This window comes from Lepisosteus oculatus, unplaced genomic scaffold, assembly GCF_040954835.1.
Source record: "Lepisosteus oculatus isolate fLepOcu1 unplaced genomic scaffold, fLepOcu1.hap2 HAP2_SCAFFOLD_52, whole genome shotgun sequence".
Lineage (NCBI taxonomy): Eukaryota > Metazoa > Chordata > Actinopteri > Semionotiformes > Lepisosteidae > Lepisosteus > Lepisosteus oculatus.
This window is the reverse complement of record NW_027168064.1, coordinates 1,157,501-1,177,500: the sequence shown is the minus strand read 5'-3', so window position 1 is coordinate 1,177,500 and position 20,000 is coordinate 1,157,501. Positions and strand designations below refer to the sequence as shown.

Here is a 20,000-nt window from a genome sequence, read left to right as displayed (position 1 = left end):
TGCTGGTTCTCGCTGGCTTTTAGTTAGGGGTCCGGAGAAGCATCTCAAGCTAGTTCCACTACTCCTTCCGGACGTTCATTCCCTTTTCAAAGTCAGTCGTTTTGCTGTAGTCTGCGTTCTTTAGGCTGATTATCGAGGTTAGCCTTTATTTGGTCATGGGGGGCCTCGGTACTGTATGCTGAGTCTAAAGACAGTTTCACCCGTTTTCTGATTGCTCGGTTCTGTACCAGTGCAGACATGTCAAACAGTGAATGGCTGTACCTCTATTGTATCCGTGCTCAATGAATGAAATCGGTAACAAATGAATATATGTCTAGTTATACGAAAAACGAGTGGTTTATCGACTCATCTTCATTTGCAGATTTAGAGGCAGCTTCGATATTCGTTTTACAGACGGGTTTTTTTTTTTTGAATATGGGTCACACACATGCCACAGCAACAAAACATCTCTAGAGATGAGGCTATAGATCACCTTTCCATCCTGCAGGTTTTCCTCCCAAAGCCTACGGCACCAACGGCGACCCCTGCTGGCCGGGAGAGCAAAAGCTTACAGCACCTGGTATTCCCAGGCGGACTCCCATCCAAGTACTAACCAGGCCCGACCCTGCTTAGCTTCCGAGATCAGACGAGATCAGGCTTGTTCAGGGTGGTGTGGCCGTAAGCGAAAGCCCCAGCGCCTGACTCGCTACTTGAAGCTGTGTGTGGCGGGGGCTCCGTGCCCCCCGAGCGGGACTGAAGGATCGTTCGTGTGCAACTCTTTGGAAAGGAGCTGCTTTCCAAATCGCATTGCGTGCCTGGATGTTGGCGAATGCGCTCCCTTGTGTTGGCTCGTCCCGCACTGGAGGAGGACAAACAATCTGCACGGAGGAGCACCAGGCAAGTCTTCACCAGACAAAAACCTCCAGTGCACAGCACTCTGGAAACATTTCGGGGCTTTCGCGTGTTTATTTCAGCACGTAAATCGCACCGGTCCAACACGTCGGCCGGGCGCGCGGCGCCTCCGCCCTCTTGTGGCCTTGCGCCGTCAGAGCAAGAGGCTCCTTCTCGCTGCCCTTCCGCTGTGTTGCAGGGCCCCGAGAGGGAACCCGGAGCGCGCACTTTGTGGGGGGCGGGGGACCGCGTTCGCGCTCTTCCCCCGGTCTCTTGCGCGAGTACTAAATCTCACGGACAGGGGGGCCTCGTCATTGATTGTTACAGGTGAGACGGGGATTAAGAGGAGACCCCGACTGATGGGTAAAGGGGAGCACTAACACCAGAGGGACACCCCCGGCGTCTCTTTTTGAGAGACGCCCTGGGGTTTCCTAATGGCCAAGGAGGGTCGGGACCTCGGTTTGACGCCTCCCCCGAAGGACGGCGCCTGTTTGTGCAGCAGAGTGTCGCCATCAGGAGGCTGGGGCGTAAGAGAGCCACACAGCCCGCAGGGTGAGCGCTCCCTACTGGTCCCAGTCACACCTCTTGCAGGAGCAGCAGCAACCGGAGCTTTTCCGGGGTGGAATCTCCCATCCGGGTGCCGGCCAGGCTCACACCTGCTGGGCTGCCCCGGGGGTGAGCCCAGTCGAGAGTCGCAGGGCCAGATCTAGTCACCGGGGAGAAACGATACAAGTGAAGGATTGCTCGGCTCTCGGCACTTGAAAAGACCGACAAATGTCTCGTTCCCGCCGGAGCTGAATGTACCCGCATGTGTGGTGTCGTCTTCTTCCCCCGCCCCGCTGTGTTTGTCATGGAAAGTGTAGTTGATGAGGAGGGACGAGAGAGAACAGAGCCGAGTGCTATCCTCTCCTGCACCGAGGCCTTCTACTCAAGACTGTACAGCTCTACAGAGGTAAAGGATGAAGATATTCATTTTTTTACCTCAAAGCTAGAAAACATTTTGAGTGAAGAAGATAGGGAAGTACTTGAGAGGGATTTGACAGTAGAAGAGCTGAGACAGGCTATGGAGAGCTTACAGAAGGGGAAAACTCCGGGTGCTGACGGGCTCCCTAAAGAATTTTATTGCACCTTTTGGGATCTGCTTCAGGATCCGCTACTGCTCCTATTCGAGGAAAGCTACAAGACAGAATTGCTGCCTGACTCCTTAAGAGAAGGCACTATCTCTCTCTTGTTTAAGAAAGGAGCAAAAAATGACATAAAGAACTGGAGACCCCTCAGCCTGTTAGGCGTGGACACTAAGATCCTGTCCAAAGCCCTTTTCCTGCGCCTACAAAATGTAGTGGCCTCACTGGTAGGGAAAGAACAGACTTGTGGGATAGCAGGACGCCTGATGAGCGACAACCTGGCCTTGTTGAGGGATGTCTGTCTGTACTCTGAGGATCGCTCCCTCCCTCTGTGCATTTTAGGTGTAGACCTAGAAAAGGCCTTTGACCGCCTAAACCGGCAGTACTTAACATCGGTACTTGAGCACATGAAGTTTGGCCCCATCATGAGAAAGTGGATTAACCTGCTGTACACAGGTAGCAACAGCAGAGTCATGGTTAATGGCAATAGATCACGCACCTTTGAAGTCTGTTCAGGGGTGAGGCAGGGCTGCCCATTATCCCCCTTGTTATTCGTTTTGGCTATGGAGCCCTTAGCCTGTGCCTTGCGCCAGGATCAGGCCATTAATGGGATACCAGTGCCTGGAAGTGGGGGAGGAGAGGTAAAGACATCTCTATACATGGATGACGTCACCCTGCTCCTCTCTGACAATGCCTCAATTAGCAGAGCTCTGCAGTGCTGTGATCGGTTCTCTTTGGCTTCCTCTGCAAAAATTAACACATCTAAGAGTGAGATTTTTTATCAGAACTGGAGGGAGCCAAAAGAAGGACATGATCTCAGGCTGCAAGAGAAGAGAATTAAGGTCCTGGGGGTGTATTTTGGAGAAGAGATGGGAACAGTAAATTGGCAGAACAAATTGCCAATCTTAAACAAAAAACTGATGCAATGGAAGGACCGAGACCTCACCATGACAGGGAAGGTGCTGGTCATCAAAGCCGAGCTCTTGCCTGTCTTGAATTTTCTGGCTTCTACCTTCCCAATCCCACACCGTGTTGCGGCGGTGCTGAGGAGATTGATGTTTCAATTTCTATGGGGTGGGAAGCAGGAAAGACTCAGAAGGGAAATAATGTACAGGCCGCTACCCTCAGGGGGGAAGTCTGTCCCAGATATTGCTACGAAGCTGCTGTGCATTTTCCTGGCCTCTGTGCTGAGAGGCTTTGCAACAGCACCTGCAGCGCGTACCTGGACTTATTTTTCCAGGCTCTGGGTAGGTAGGGAGGTGTTCAGAGTGTGGGGTGTCAGACCCAAGCTGGACGTCCCACTCTCTGACACATGCCCTGCAATTTATGGGACAGTTAAAAGTTTTCTAAGATCTCACCCAATTGGCCATATTCCCCTCCGAGATGTCAGCGTCCAAAAACTGGAAGATTTCGTAGCACCCCAGAACAATAGGCAGACCCCTGTGGGCATTTTAACATCAGCCCAAACAAGGAAGGTGTGGAAACACACATCCTCTAAATTTCTGTGCAACATTCATAGAGATTTAGCCTGGAGTGTCGTCCACCAGTGCTTACCGGTACGAACTTTCTTGTACCGTAGGGGCCTCACCCCCAGCCCTCGCTGCGTTAGGGTGGGCTGCGGCGAGGAGGAGACTGTGACCCATCTCCTGTGGTCCTGCTTTTTTGCTAAGGCCTTCTGGGCACAGTTTGAAGATTGGTTGCAGGCTCTCTCGCCCCAATTTACCCTGACAGCTGCTTTCGTCATATACGGCATCTCTCCTGTCAAACTTCCCCCTGACGTGTTTGACAGGATCTGGGCTGTGGTGAACAGTGGGAAAGACGCCCTGTGGAGAGTGAGGAACATGGGGCTGTTCAAAGGCATCGAGGTCCCAGTCAAGGCAGCAGGTAGCCTGGCCCTGTTCATCACCCGAGAGAACTATTACCTCAGAGATCTGTGGAGAGAAGGGACGGAGGAAGCAGAAAATCTGTGGGAAATAGAGAGCATAGGTCAATATCTCAAGAAACTGTGAAAAACATTATCATGTTTAAATAAAGAATGTGATTTGCACCAGAAAAAAAGAAAATTGTTGCTATGTAACTGTTACCGTGTCAAAATGTAATGAGATGTGATCATATATACTGTTTTAAGTATGTATATTAATGTAAAGCTTTCTGATTTGTGATTTCCTGTATTTTTTTGTGAAAAGAAAATAAAGTTCTTAAAAATCGAAATCGGTTCACCCAGGGCGAGGCTCGGCCATTGCACTCCGGCTGTGCTGACCCCTGCGAATTCCCCAAATGTGGGAATCTCGACTGCATAATTTCTGGTAGTGGGGGACTGCGTTCGCGCTCTCCCCTGATGTGCTTGGTCCAAAATCAGATACGGGAGGGTTAGGACACCACGAGCTGCGTGGCTGCGGAAGGATCCCGGTTCGACAGGAGTGGACGCCGCTGCTGGTTCTCGCTGGCTTTTAGTTAGGGGTCCGGAGAAGCATCTCAAGCTAGTTCCACTACTCTTTCCGGACGTTCATTCCCTTTTCAAAGTCAGTCGTTTTGCTGTAGTCTGCGTTCTTTAGGCTGATTATCGAGGTTAGCCTTTATTTGGTCATGGGGGGCCTCGGTACTGTATGCTGAGTCTAAAGACAGTTTCACCCGTTTTCTGATTGCTCGGTTCTGTACCAGTGCAGACATGTCAAACAGTGAATGGCTGTACCTCTATTGTATCCGTGCTCAATGAATGAAATCGGTAACAAATGAATATATGTCTAGTTATACGAAAAACGAGTGGTTTATCGACTCATCTTCATTTGCAGATTTAGAGGCAGCTTCGATATTCGTTTTACAGACGGGGTTTTTTTTTGAATATGGGTCACACACATGCCACAGCAACAAAACATATCTAGAGATGAGGCTATAGATCACCTTTCCACCCGGCAGGTTTTCCTCCCAAAGCCTACGGCACCAACGGCGACCCCTGCTGGCCGGGAGAGCAAAAGCTTACAGCACCTGGTATTCCCAGGCAGTCTCCCATCCAAGTACTAACCAGGCCCGACGCTGCTTAGCTTCCGAGATCAGACGAGATCGGGCGTGTTCAGGGTGGTGTGGCCGTAAGCGAAAGCCCCGGCGCCTGACTCGCTACTTGAAGCTGTGTGTGGCGGGGGTTCCGTGCCCCCCGAGCGGGACTGAAGGATCGTTCGTGTGCAACTCTTTGGAAAGGAGCTGCTTTCCAAATCGCATTGCGTGCCTGGATGTTGGCGAATGCGCTCCCTTGTGTTGGCTCGTCCCGCACTGGAGGAGGACAAACAATCTGCACGGAGGAGCACCAGGCAAGTCTTCACCAGACAAAAACCTCCAGTGCACAGCACTCTGGAAACATTTCGGGGCTTTCGCGTGTTTATTTCAGCACGTAAATTGCACCGGTCCAACACGTCGGCCGGGCGCGCGGCGCCTCCGCCCTCTTGTGGCCTTGCGGCGTCAGAGCAAGAGGCTCCTTCTCGCTGCCCTTCCGCTGTGTTGCAGGGCCCCGAGAGGGACCTCGGCACTTGGATTTCATCTTCGCTCTCCCAGGTCAGAAAGCATTTGAGGTTGTATTTGCTACCTATCCTCTGTTTGAACAATGCGTGGATGTGTTTGAGGCAAAAAGAGGCAAAGTTCCTGCACTTGAGAAGATCAACTTGCAGCCTCTGACACAGAGAGAGAGGAAAACGGTGCATGTTGTTATGTTCTCGGAACTGGCAAAGACGGAGGACATTCACACCTGGCTTAACCAGTACTGCACCGTCCACCATGGAACTGAGGTTAGAGATGTTGATGGTATAAAAACAGGAGCAAGGAAATTCGAGGTTCGCTTGCTACCGGACAGCGTAAATGGAGGCTTAAGGCACCTGCCCTCTACAATCCGGCTGGGCGCCTGCAATGGCTATGTGTTTTATGTGGGATATTATGTCCCTTGTGTTGGCTCGTCCCGCACTGGAGGAGGACAAAGAATCTGCATGGAGGAGCACCAGGCAAGTCTTCAGTGCACAGCACTCTGGAAACATTTCGGGGCTGTCGCGTGTTTATTTCAGCACGTAAAGCGCACCGGTCCAACACTTCGGCCGGGCGCGCGGCGCCTCCGCCCTCTTGCTGCCCCTGTAGCTGCTTCACTTTTCCCTTTAGTTGCCATCGATTTTTTTGTAGTGCTATACATATACGATTGAGGTATCTTAGAGTTCTCCTTCGAAGACCCAGCACTCTCTTTTCTTTTCCCAGTGTTACTCATATCGGACTTTTTAAACCTAAAAAAAAATCGTTTTTTTTCTTTCAATTATAACTGAAGTTTAAACAACTAGTGTTAAGTCCTTATTTTTCTGTAGTCAAAAAAAGCAAAAATTAACATTCAGGTCATGAAAAACTCAAAAAAACTCCCCAACCACTAAACTTTACCTCCCACCTGAGCGCCATCTTGAACGCCCCTACCACCAGAGAATGCTCACGATTTCGGAAGCTGTCTCCGGGACGTGCTGATTCCACACATCCTGAATAAATCATGATATTATTAGTTGCTGTAGCTAGACGTTCAAATGAGTTTCATGGCCAGATGGACTGTTTCCTCCAGCGGTATAATATTGCAGTGAGACAGCACGATGCCTGCAAGACTATGTCACGCTAAACGCCACAGATTGTGTTTGTCCGTTCGTGTCAGTCGTCCCGCAGCCACGGGAAGTGGGACACAAACATGCTGCAATGCTTTCAAGACGTTAGGATTTGTTTGTGCAACATCCAAGAGGAGTACTTGTGGCTTGAATGTGAACTGTACGTGCCCGCCCCCTTTCCTCTGTAGTGCATGAGTTCCTCCCGGCATGACCTTCGTCATTGTTCTGTCATCTTTTATTTAAAGGGTTGTATTTCTGCTGCTGAAAATAAGCAACGGTTTTCTCACAACGCCCTTTGTTCCCAACGGAGCCCTTGTCTGTCATGAAATTCTTCAAAACCTCAAGCTAGAAGAAGAAGAAGACGACAAATATGAAGCGTTATAGCAACGACATGCCATGACACGATCGATAACGATTTCCATAGAATCCCCGCGGTTGCTTGGCAACCGTCAGCTTTGCGCAGTGGCAGTATCGTAGCCTGTGAGGTTTAGCCGAGGCGCGATTATTGCTAGTTGAAAACTTTTCCCAATACCCAGCTTCCGCCGGTTTGCAATACAATCGGCGAAAGCAATTTTTGACAGTCTCGTCAGAGACTGAGCAAGGTGTTTAAAGACAGATTTGGTCATGGTGATATCATGGTAGAAAGAAACGAGCTTGTTACGTGTCAACAGAAACGCTCTTTAGCTCTTTCAGCTTTATGCAGAGAACAGCGTCTGTCGAGATTACTTTTGTGTCAGCGCGAAACGCCGTGTGCTGTCAGTTTGATTTCATATTGCTCGTAGCGGCGCCTGGCTTTTGTCTGTCAAACGTTAGGTTGCGCTTCTTCATGCTGCATCGTCGGCATGAGTGGAGCATTTTAAACGTCTGTACTTACTGCGCCCCATAAGAAATCGTTTGTCCCTGTTCAAAAGAGATTGTGCGATGTCCTGCAGCGTTCGCAAAGCAAACCTTTGACAGTTTGAAAAGAGGAATTTATTCTGCTTCCTGTGCGTGCAGTAGTTACAAAGTTGAACGTCTTTACACGATCTGCTGCAGTTTTCAGTGGGTGGGCTTTGTCAAATGGCTTGGAAAAACGCACTGTGTTTCGGCTCGGGAAACATCATGAGCAGTGTCCTGCATGTTTTCTGTGTATAGCTGTCTTTTAACGCGTACAGAATTCATTCGAAATCATTGATTTCTCCAATTAACAAGGGTCCCTTTTTGAACCTGCCAGAAGCATTCTTTCAATGTAACAGATTTACTCCGGGGAAGGGCAGCATGACATTGAGAGTAGCTCAAGCTTTCAGCACCTTTATCTGACTGCATGTATGCAGACACTGCTCAGAATCCCCTGTAAGATTCTCCTTCAATTCCGTTTTGCAGTGCTTTAGCTCTTTCAAAAGGCTTCACTTTGCTAGTCACAATCCAAGGCTCATGACAGCATTTGAAAACATTTGCAACTGCATTGGCCGGGAATCGAACCTGGGTCAACTGCTTTGAAGGCAGCTATGCGCAACACTGGCTCGCTCCAGAGTAAATTTCACGTCGAGGGCATATTTTTTTCCATTTTACCGTGAGTCGGGCTCAGCTGCACAGAGGAGAGAGCAGAGCAATGAGGTCACGGGGAAGAAGGGACAATTTTATGATGCTTTGGAAGATAATGTTTTTTTTTTCTTATACTGAAAATGAAAGGTAGTTGTTTCTATATGGACTCAGTCTTTGGAATTTGTATATATATATTTCAGTGATCCCTCAGCCATTCCTTCTGTATTGTAATTCAATTTCTCTTTTAAAATTCCTTCCCCACTTCTAGGACCTGCAGTTGCTGAACTCCACAATGGCTTCTATTGGAAAGTCTGTGACTGAGACCAAGTAAGTGCTCACTTTTTTATGAAACCATTATTTATTTTGGAGCAATGAGCAATTCTTATATAAATGCAATAAAATCATTATGCTCAAACTATGAGAGAGAAAATTAAGGATAATTTAAGAAATCAGTCTTAGCTTGTTTCTATACACAGATGGTATTATTTATTTTCAAAGGAAACCCACGAGGATTCCCCTGGTGTGCAAGATGTGCCTGAATACTCTTGATCAGCTTCCTGCTCACTTGAAGAGGGCGTGTATGAAGCACGCCACGGCAGAAGAGATCAGGATGGCCTCTCAACAGGCGAGGGAGGACATGATGAATCACCTGAAGAATGGGGTCATCGTGGATTACCACAGAATAGAGATCGTGTCTGGTGAGGCAAACAGGATAGTGGTTGTAAGACTGCTAGAGTCCTTGGGCCTTTTTGTACATGGGAAGCCTGAAGACACATTGGCAAGGTGAGATATTTTTAATCTGTAAGGCTTCTGTAGTTTCTTTTTGAAATCATTGTTACAACATATTATGTAAAAGCATGTTGAAAAGAATATACCTGCATTCCAGCGGCCCTGAGCAAGAGGCCGCTGTCCAGGAGGAAGAGATGCCAGAGGCTGCTCTAGAAACTGAAACAGAAGCGGATAAGGAAGGGGAAGATGTGAGCTCTGAAGAACTCTATCAGCAGTAAGACTTTTTATTTTTCAGATGTATCAATTTTTTACTAAAATTCTAATTTGTCTTATAGGTATAAAATGTTTAAACCGGTGTTTTATATCCTTACAGGCCCTGAGTAGTTAAAAAGTATCAGCAGGCCGGAAGAGAGTGGCCCAAGCTGGACTCTATAGAAAGCACTCCCTGGATGCTCCTCTCCTGATTGGATTCAAACAGTACCTTACCAAGGATCTGGGAGTGGCAAATTATTCTCAGGAGGTATTTATTTTTTAAACGCATTAAAAATTAAGCAATGGTATCTTCATTGTAAATGTTTTTATTTCTTAGCTTAAAATTCACCCATGTGAAATGATGTCAGCCATAAACATCATGACTCTATATTTCCTACCTGAATCTATTCTACTTAAATTATTACATTATACACAATTTGAGTTCATTTTAAAAAGTAAAAGGTAATGAAAGGAATGCATTTTTATAAGAAAGATAATACCGATATGCATGTGATAATCTTCCTTATATCATGTAGTGCGTCATTTGGACACTTTGTGGGCTTGAAATACAAAGAAAATCATGTTCTATGGTACAAGATAAATACCAAACTTAAGCTTTTATTTTAATTAGATTTGTTTATAAAGCATAAGCAATCATTTATTACATCGCTTCTTGAATTAAATCTTTTGACAAGAGGTAAGACTTCTATTTTACATTTAAACCCATGTTTAGGTGTGTTTTTTAGATTTAACTGAACCAATTTCTGTGTGTGATAATGTCCTTGAATTCTGACATCACACTAAATTACATGATATAAAACAGCTAATGTTTCTAGAGATAAAGTTTCTGGGATGCTTCTAATTACTTTTTATTACCAGGGACAGTTTAATTCACCTTGTACAGTACTGAAAGACCAAGATGCTTTTTTTAAAGTTATTTAACATTTTATAGAACTTTTTCTACTATGGCAACATGATGAGCTTGGTGAAACTTGGAAAAATACTGCTTGGCCACTTATCTTAAGATAAAGATAGGATAAAGGTTTATCTTTTGCACCTACCTGACCCCCAGGGAAGGCCAATGCTTTCTAAGTTGATGGTTCCCTACAGTAGACTGTACCTTATCTTCAAAGGTAATGTATATTGACCCAAATCAGTTTTGGAATCCAATCTACTGCCGAGATGGAGCACATCCTTTTTTCAGGATTTTAGCATCATAAGTTTGGTATATTTAGTCCCTAATGCTGAAAGAAATGATCATAGAACATGACATCTAACCTTACCTGTGGTGTCTTTAATCCCTATTGCTCAATGCATGGTGTACGTACTGCATACATGTGTCTTGAGAATGAGGAATGGGCCCCTGAGACAGTAATTTGCCTGTTTCACAAATGATCGTATTTTACTAGAGATTCTGTTTGGGATTCAGATGTGTATTCGGACAGCAATCCCTTTCAAGAAATGATACGTTCTGGATGAGGTCAAAGGTGCTGGAACACTGTATTTAGGATGTGTTTGCAGAGACTATGTGTCTCCTGCTTCAACGCAGTGATAAATAGATGTGCTCCTGTAATTCATTGGTACATGCCCAGGGCAGTAAGCAGTCTGAGGATTTATTTCCAGACGGCATAGAGCAGTGAAGTAGTGTAGTAGAGCAACACACTGGATCATTTTATTATTAGAATCTATTCTACTTAAATTATTACATTATACACAACTTGAGTTCATTTTAAAAAGTAAAAGATAATGAAAGGAATGCATTTTCATAAGAAAGATAATACTGATATGCATGTGATAATCTTCTTTATATCATGTAGTGCGTCATTTGGACACTTTGTGGGCTTGAAATACAAAGAAAATCATGTTCTATGGTACAAGATAAATACAAAACTTTAGCTTTTATTTTAATTAGATTTGTTTATAAAGCATAAGCAATCATTTATTACATTAATATATGTGAAAATAACATTTTAGCATCATATTATTACATACAGGTCTCTAGCTTCAACACAGTGATATATATATGCTCAGTGATTTATTGGTACATGCCCAGGTCAATAATCAGAATGAGGATTTATTTCCAGACGGGCTACAGGTAGTGTTGTGAAATACTTCAACACACTGGATCGCAGATTTAGACCCCCTGCACTCTTACTACTTAAAAACCAAAGAAATGAAGATATGTAGCAATCACATTGTAACAGGGGTGACAGTGACTTAATGCTTATACTAGTGGACTTCTGGTACCTTTAGGGTAAGGTGTTCCCTGAAGGGCTCTCAAACCCCGCATTTCAGATGCCTAGCTGTATCGCTGATGTGTTGCACCTCAGAATCACTTTTAAACCTTACCTCTGGTATCTTTAATCCCTATTGCTCAACGCATGGTGAAAGTATTGCATAAATGTGTCTGAAAATGAGCAATGGGCACCTGAGAGACTCATTTGCCTGTTTCACAAATGATCATATTTGACTAGAGATTCTGTTTGGGATTCAGTTGTGCATTCTGACAGCAATCCCTTTCAAAAAACGATACATTCTGGATGAGGTCAAAGGTGCAGGAACACTGTATTTAGGATGTGTTTGCACTTATGAGGATTTATTTCCAGATGTGCTAGGGGTAGTGTTGTGAAATACTTCAACACACTGGATCGCAGGTTTAAACCCCCTGCACTCTTACTCCTTAAAAACCAACAAATGCAGATATGTAGCAATCATATTGTAGCAGACACTCATTTGCCTGTTTCACAAATGATCATATTCTACTAGAGATTCTGTTTGGGATACGGATGTGCATTCTGACAGCAATCTCTTTCAAAAAATGCTTTTACCTTTTCGCGGCTTTGCCCTTCTTGCCTCTTTGGACAATATCTCCATCTTGTGGTCGTTGTTGGTAATGTCTAGACAATATCTCCATCTTGTGGTCGTTCTTGGTAATGTCTTCTTATGCCCTTTTTTATTTCAATTCTCTATTAGTTGATTCTAGAATCTCTACAATAGAGTTGAAAACATCAGTTTTAAAGCAGACAATATGACATTATTTATAGTCCAATTAGAAATGTATTACCCTGATAGATATCCCAACACCCGGAATGTATTGATACCATATCCCCAGTAATGCTCCTCAGGCCTAACAAGCACACTGTTGGTCTTAGGAAGCATCAGACACAGAAACGGTAACAACATCCTTCTTTCTGTTCACTCAGTCTCTGGTGCCGTGGGTCAGTGAAAGTGCGATGCGCGGATCCAGCGATCTCATCCTGTCACTCAGATGGCACAATCAGTAATTGGTGGCAGTTGATATGGTCCCTCCCAGCAGGATTGCAACATCTGGCAGGGTATCTCTTCTTCACCTACACCCACTCGCCAGGTATCCGGTCGTGTCTCCCCTCTGCTGGAGGTCCCCAAGCGTCCGGCACCTGTTCACAAGCCCTGTGCACCGCTTCAGTTAACAAACCTACAACACTTTAATAGAGAGTTATCTACCCACGGTGTCCCTTCAGTTGATATTTCCTTAGTTGGTCTTTCAGACTGTGGGTGATTGGGGCAATGTGACTTCCAACTTACCCCTAGTGAGGCAATTACAGCCTGGCACACCTTCCCAGTGTAGTCTGCCCCTAGATCAGTATCCAAGGGGCAGGGCAGTCCATACCCTGGGATCATCTTTGTCATACACTTGGGTATGTGCCAGCCCACATCACATCATCATACAACCCCACATTCTTTACACATTTGTTCTAACCACTATTAAACATCTATTAAAGGCCTCAACCTGAATTCTCCCCTTTCCCCAATAGAGGTTTCACAGGGGTCTCAGACTCCCGCTCTCCCAGTGCAGCTCGTCTGGCATCTGCATCTGCATGGTTGTTACCTTGAGTTACTGGAATTCTTTATTTATTGTGTTATTTACACCTTACTCAAGCTGCTTCTGTCGGCAGCTGTAAAACTACAAATCAGTTCAGAGACAAGCCTAGTATTCTTAACTGGAGTCCCTGCCGTTGTGAGAGAATCCTATTTCTCCATAGCCATCCAGAATTGTGGCCTACATGCAACAAATACATACATTCTATACATATACAGTAACCCTTTGTCCACACTTACATACAAAGGAATGGTTGATCCATCTGAGGAAACCCCAGTCTCAGCACCTGTAAGAGAGCTTGTTTCAAATTATTATAGGCGGCTTTTGTTGCGGGAACCAAGGCAATCTTGTCCTTGTACTGCACTCCCCCCTTAAGCAGATCTGTTAAGAGTTGTGCTCACCCTGTAAAAACATTGCACCCAAGCCCTGTTAAAATTTCACAATGCTAGACACAAAAGGGCCTTATCATAACTGCTTCTATTAGACACTCTAAAGCTGAAGCAACTCAGACTTGTGGGTTTCCTCGTCAGGGGAAGCACTCAGAATACTATCAACATACTGAGTGATCACAGTCAGTTGAAGCCACGTGATACCCTGTTCTGGATAGTCATTCTTTGTAATGCATAATATTCCAACCCAATAGATCTGGGATAAAACCACCCATTAAAATCTGGTACTCGGCAAGTAAAACTTGCTGCCCCAATACTCCTGTGGCCTCCTGCCGTCTCCCCATATACATTACTCTATAGCACACTGTTGAACAGAGGAGTGAAACAAGCATGACAGTAGTGCTCCAGTATCCCATAACAGAGAAACCAACACTCCATTAACAGTACATTTTTATCCACTGGACTGGGACAGACTTAGGGAGGGTACAAGGGATTTACAGGATCTAATCGTTAGGTAAACAGATCTTCTCACAAGACGTTATTCTCCCCAGTCTCGATTCTAAACCTACAGCGTTTCAGCATGTCTGAGACATTCGAATAAACCCAAATTGTTTCCTCTATTGCAACTAATTGTATAAAAATACAAACACTGTTTATCTAACTACTTTTACGTCCACCTGTACTGTACTTATACTTTCAGACGCTCTTATATTTTCCAATCTCCTTAAGTTGATTTTCGTCAAGTCTCTTTAGTTACGTCTCTAGCCAGTCCCGCTGGCTAAACACACTTACACCGTCATTTAGCTGCAAAAAGGCATTCGCGGATGCTGAAGAATTTATTTCCAAGGCAGCGGGTACAAGCGATTTGGCGTTTTAAAACCACCAGGAACAGCAAAGAGGCACGCTTCTTTCCTTGCGCCGGAACACAAGGACTGGAGGCGGACAACCTAGTCGGCAGGATTCGAACTTGCGCGGGGAGACCCCAATGGATTTCCAATCCATCGCTTTAATCACTCGGCCACGACTACAGCAAGCCCCACCGCCGCTGCGTTCTTGCTACAATCTTACCTGGATCGCGAGGCGCCGGCGGAAGCCTATTTCAAAGTCATTCTCCGTTTAAAAAAAACATTTCCAAAATACAAGCCTTGCAGACAGACACGCCTCAGAGGACTTAAGGGTGGCTTCATGTCGGAATGATAAAGTCTCCCCGTCCGGACATGAAAATGCCACTTTGTTACACACAAAAAAAGAATCAACAACAGAGAAATGCCCACAAGCATTTGAAAAGCCGCACCACGTCGCACTTGAAATAGCTCTTACATTAGTGGTAGACGCAGGAATCGCCTTTTTATTTACGCTCTTACCAACGCGATGGAAAGCAAAACAAAGCAAAGCAGAGCAAAACAAAACGAACAAACGAAAACCCTCACGTCCCACACTTGCATGTAAGGCCGTTACGTGCCCAAGCGGTATTGTATGTCATCCTAGCACTGCAGCCCGGGGCGTACGGTATATGGGAACGAGCGCACGCCACGAATCGTCTCGAATCACTCCCTACAGCTGTAAGGCACCTTGAAGTGTGCACCCCCAACATTCTTCCTTGCGCATCTGTGAAATCTAAATTAAATCTCACGTTGGGGGCATATTTTTTTCCACTTTATCATGAGTCGGGCTCGGCTGCACAGAGGTGAGAGCAGAGCAATGAGGTCACGGGGACAGGGGAGTTACACGCTGGCGGTTTGAATACGCGGAAGATCACTGAGGGATCCACAGTATATGGACCCTCCGTGCTCCATCAGTCCACACTCCGGACTCTGAATCCTGCCATCCGAGTTAAGATCTCGGCGAAACCTGAGGCGCAGTTCCTTCTTAAAACGTAATCTGGTGAGCATTTCTAGAATCATACTTGTATAGATGCAGCCTTTAATGTGTTGCTAGGTTAAAATTGATGACTTCTTGAACTTCAGTAGGCAACTGCCCTCTTGATTTTGGATTTAATTTCTTTATTACAGGGGCGCATTTATGAAGACAGAGTCATGTTCAGGTACTTTGCTTGATGGAGGAAGCTCATTTCGGACTCTGTTATCTGCTCACCTGGAAAGGTCTGCTGTACTACTACAAGAGAGAAGTAGAGTCTGGAAGAAGGGACAATTTTATGATGCTTTGGAAGATAATGTTTTTTTTTCTTTGAAATCGAAATGAATCAGAATATCAGTGCAAAAGACAAACTCTTGGTTTGGTTTAAAGAGATATGGTTTTAAAACAGACAACATGTAGAAAACAGGTGTTTCTCACTTTTGGAAAAGAATGGACCGCGGGTAATATTTTACTAGTTGCAGTGCTGAGCTCACTGGGTTACAGTCCTGCAGTGTCACACCAGGGCCAGTGGCGCAATGGATAACGCGTCTGACTACGGATTAGGAGATTGTAAATTCGACTCCTGGCTGGCTCGGGTCGTTTTTAAACGCATCAGGCTACTCCCTTAGTAGCCTGTGCTACTTACTGCATTGTAATCGTACCCAGTAAGAGATTTCCTTCATGTAAATGAACTGCACCTGACAGCTTTAGAAAAACACCTGGGCTCAGTACGGTGCTGAGAGCTCAGCGTTGCTGTTGTTCTAATTAGAACGCACTGCATCGGCTATGAACCCGAACTTTTCAATTATTCCGATCAGTAAGTCAACACGTAGTCCACATGAAGGTAGGAATATTCTCTTGTCTGTCTTTTGTTTGTATAGAACTGAATGTCCCTGACAATGTACTGTTAGTTTTAATTGAAGAACGGCATTTGTGTTCAAATATACCAGACAAGTTTACGTAACTGCTCATGCGACACTCAGTTGTAATTAGTCAAGAAATAAAGTCGAACAACAGCTGCGGGTTTGATTCTGAACGTATCAGATTGCAGCGCGTTTTACTTCCATTGACAAATGATAGAGATTCGAAGAGAGATCCTTCAGACCAGCAAGCAAACCCACGGCTATTTCGGTTTTCTATCTAGGCAACGTTGGTGTCTGCAATAGCATACATGAAAGCGTGATGCAATTTCTGTGGCTACTTGATTATAATGCTTTTTTTTATTTTTATTAAACATGTAGAATTTACAAATACAAATACAACAAGAGGATCAGAGTCATGTACAAGAGAAAAAAAACGCAGCAGAAAAAAAACATTTAACTACCAGAGGTAATTAAGTAATTATGTGATCAAATTGTATATTTTACACGTATCATATTTTCCTTGCTTTAATATTTCTCAATTATAAACTTTAGTTTCAACATGCATGCGTTTCCTGTAAAAAAATAAAACTCAGCACAGTTTTTTACAAAACAAAAAAAACGTTTTTCTTTTAACAACATTTCGAGTACCTCTGGCATTCATGAAAAAGACATACACAAAAGCAAATAACTAACTCTAAGACTATCTAAACTATTGAGTTTTTCAAAGAACCAGAACTATAACAGTCCTTAACACTTAACTACACCATTCCAAACTAACACTAAAGAAACACTAGTATATACTGGTATAACAAATAAAACCAAACATAATCATTAACTGAGCAGTCACTGGGAGCAAATCTCCTTCCCGTCCACAAAGGCCCTCGCTCCCACAAAGTAGGGTCTCCTCCCCTCTCTTCTGGCAGCTTCAACCTGGGGCCACAGCTGGTTCCTGGTGCTCCTGTCCGCGGCAGACAGTTCCTCTGCAAACCTCAGTTTGTTCCCATTCAAATACTCATTCCCCCTCGCCGCTCGCCAGAGCATGTCCCTCGCCGTCCTCTTGGTGAACTGTATTATAATCGATCTGGGGCGCACTTGCCCAGACATGTTCGCTCTCCCGAGCCTGTGAACAAAGTCAATGGCCGATATTACGTCCTCCTGGTCCGGCAGGGTCCTTTTACAGATACCCTTCACTGTTGCAACAAGGTCCTTATCACGTTCCTCTTTAACTCCAAATAATTTTAAATTCCATCGTCGACAGTATCTATCTACATCGTTCACTTTCAATTCAAGTTCTTTAATATGCTTTTCTTGTTCGGTATTTACTTGTTTAAGAACTTTTACTTCACTCTTTAAGTCTTCAACCTCTTTAAACACACAGTCCATGGACTTTTTAAGACTTTCGATTGCGACTGTATTAAATCGAATCATTTCCTTCAGCTCACCCATCATGTTAAAGATGTTGGTTTGGAGCTCCTCCAGCGTCAGGTCGCCCCTTCCTCTCTTGGCCGCCGGGGTTTTCACAGGTGTGCTGGGCAGGGACTCCGGCTCTACCGTACGAGCGCATCTCCAGCACTCTTTCCACGTCCCCTCCAGCTGCTTCACTTTTCCCTGTAGTTCCATCGATTTTCTTGTAGTGCTATACATATACGATTGAGGTATCTTAGATTTCTCCTTCGAGGACCCAGCACTCTTTTCTTTTCCCAGTGTTACTCATATCGAAATTCTTAAACCTAAAAAAAATCGTTTTTTTTTCTTTCAATTATAACTGAAGTTTAAACAACTAGTGTTAAGTCCTTATTTTTCTGTAGTCAAAAAAAGCAAAAATTAACATTCAGGTCATGAAAAACTCAAAAAAACTCCTCAACCACTAAACTTTACCTCCCACCTGAGCGCCATCTTGAACGCCCCTACCACCAGAGAATGCTCACGATTTCGGAAGCTGTCTCCGGGACGTGCTGATTCCACACATCCTGAATAAATCATGATATAGTTAGTTGCTGTAGCTAGACGTTTAAATGAGTTTCATGGCCAGATGGACTGTTTCCTCCAGCGGTATAGTATTGCAGTGAGACAGCACGATGCCTGCAAGACTATGTCACGCTAAACGCCACAGATTGTGTTTGTCCGTTCGTGTCAGTCGTCCTGCAGCCACGGGAAGTGGGACACAAACATGCTGCAATGCTTTCAAGACGTTAGGATTTGTTTGTGCAACATCCGAGAAGAGTACTTGTGGCTTGAATGTGAACTGTACGTGCCCGCCCCCTTTCCTCTGTAGTGCATGAGTTCCTCCCGGCATGCCCTTCCTCATTGTTCTGTCATCTTGTACTTAAAGGGTTGTATTTCTGCTGCTGAAAATAAGCAACGGTTTTCTCACAACGCCCTTTGTTCCCGACGGAGACCTTGTCTGCCATGAAATTCTTCAAAACCTCAAGCTAGATGAAGAAGAGGACAAATATGAAGCGTTACAGAAACGACATGCCATGAGACTATCGATAACGATTTCCATAGGATCCCCGCGGTTGCCTGGCAACTATCAGCTTTGCGCAGTGGCAGTATCGTAGCCTGTGAGGTTTAGCCGAGGCGCGATTATTGCTAGTTGAAAACTTTTCCCAATACCCCGCTTCCGCCGGTTTGCAATACAATCGGCGAAAGCAATTTTTGACAGTGTCGTCAGAGACTGAGCAAGGTGCTTAAAGACAGATTTGGTCATGGTGACATCATGGTAGAAAGAAACGAGCTTGTTACGTCTCAACAGAAACGCTCTTTAGCTCTTTCAGCGTTATGCAGAGAACAGCGTCTGTCGAGATCACTTTTGAGTCAGCGCGAAACGCCGTGTGCTGTCAGTTTGATTTCATATTGCTCGTAGCGGTGCCCGGCCTTTGTCTGTCAAACGTTAGGTTGCGCTTCTTCATGCTGCATCGTCGGCATGAGTGGAGCTTTTTAAACGTCTGTACTTACTGCGCCCCATAAGAAATCGTTCGTCCCTGTTCAAAAGAGATTGTGCGATGTCCTGCAGCGTTCGCAAAGCAAACCTTTGACAGTTTGAAAAGAGGAATTTATTCTGCTTCCTGTGCGTGCAGTAATTACAAAGTTGAACGTCTTTACACGATCTGCTGCAGTTTTCAGTGGGCGGGCTTTGTCAAATTGCTTGGAAAAACGCAGTTTCGGCTCGGGAAACATCATGAGCAGTGTCAGCACAGAGAGGACCACTGTCGTGAGGCCGGTTAGCTCAGTTGGTTAGAGTGTGGTGCTAATAACGCCAAGGTCGTGGGTTCGAGCCCCGTACGGGCCAGGTCCTTTTCTCCTCTCTTACCAAAGCTGTTAGGTTCCTTTCCGTGGTGAGATGGGTTGTCATGCAACGCTGCCACATAGTGCCGACAGACAAGAGTGTTGCGGGAGAAGAGAAAAGTGTTTGAAGTTTTAAGAGTGTATTAGGTGGAGCCAAAATCAAGTGTCACAAATGCAAGTGGGAGGATTTCCAATGTTTAATATGGTAAAAATAAGCAGAAGTTATCTGCCGGTCATGGCACAGTCTGCCATGCTTTTGTCATATACTGTAAAGTGGTGTCGAACTGGAGCCTCACCATTTGCATATGTGAGGCTCCAGTTATACATCGAGTGTCACGTTAAATGACAAAAATCAAGAGAGTTAAAGCAGCTGGAGAGGTTTTCTTACAACTTTTGAGCTGACACAGTTTTGGAAAATGTTTCCTTCACGCTGCACTGTACAACATAGGCAGCCAAGAGTCTCCAAAACAAAACAGAATTGACAGATAGGAGAAAATTCCCACTCGTCCTGAAGTTCCCAAAATCCAGCACTGAGCGTAAACAAAGTGTCTAAGTAGCGTGGGAATGCTAACCCTAACCCTAGCTGGAGTTTGAGCAATCCAGCACTGAGCGTAAAAAGATGAGTCAAAGTA

At 45.1% G+C, this 20,000-nt stretch overlaps 7 non-coding genes across 7 annotated transcripts; 4 read left to right on the top strand and 3 right to left on the bottom strand.

Moving 5' to 3' along the window:
• Nucleotides 1-544: 544 nt before the first annotated feature.
• LOC138230962 (5S ribosomal RNA) lies at nt 545-663 on the bottom strand. The gene has a single exon (XR_011186550.1). It is a non-coding gene; the product is annotated as a 5S ribosomal RNA (ribosomal RNA).
• A 3,499-nt stretch (nt 664-4,162) lies between these two features.
• LOC138230821 (U1 spliceosomal RNA) lies at nt 4,163-4,332 on the top strand. The gene has a single exon (XR_011186420.1). It is a non-coding gene; the product is annotated as a U1 spliceosomal RNA (small nuclear RNA).
• A 635-nt stretch (nt 4,333-4,967) lies between these two features.
• LOC138230907 (5S ribosomal RNA) lies at nt 4,968-5,086 on the bottom strand. Its single transcript, XR_011186495.1, has one exon. It is a non-coding gene; the product is annotated as a 5S ribosomal RNA (ribosomal RNA).
• A 1,972-nt stretch (nt 5,087-7,058) lies between these two features.
• On the top strand, nt 7,059-7,200 carry LOC138230845 (U4 spliceosomal RNA). The gene has a single exon (XR_011186439.1). It is a non-coding gene; the product is annotated as a U4 spliceosomal RNA (small nuclear RNA).
• Nucleotides 7,201-14,306: 7,106 nt separating this feature from the next.
• Nucleotides 14,307-14,388, bottom strand: trnas-gga (transfer RNA serine (anticodon GGA)). Its single transcript has one exon. It is a non-coding gene; the product is annotated as a tRNA-Ser (tRNA).
• Nucleotides 14,389-18,615: 4,227 nt separating this feature from the next.
• On the top strand, nt 18,616-18,757 carry LOC138230859 (U4 spliceosomal RNA). The gene has a single exon (XR_011186453.1). It is a non-coding gene; the product is annotated as a U4 spliceosomal RNA (small nuclear RNA).
• Nucleotides 18,758-19,298: 541 nt separating this feature from the next.
• trnai-aau (transfer RNA isoleucine (anticodon AAU)) lies at nt 19,299-19,372 on the top strand. Its single transcript has one exon. It is a non-coding gene; the product is annotated as a tRNA-Ile (tRNA).
• Nucleotides 19,373-20,000: the final 628 nt, after the last annotated feature.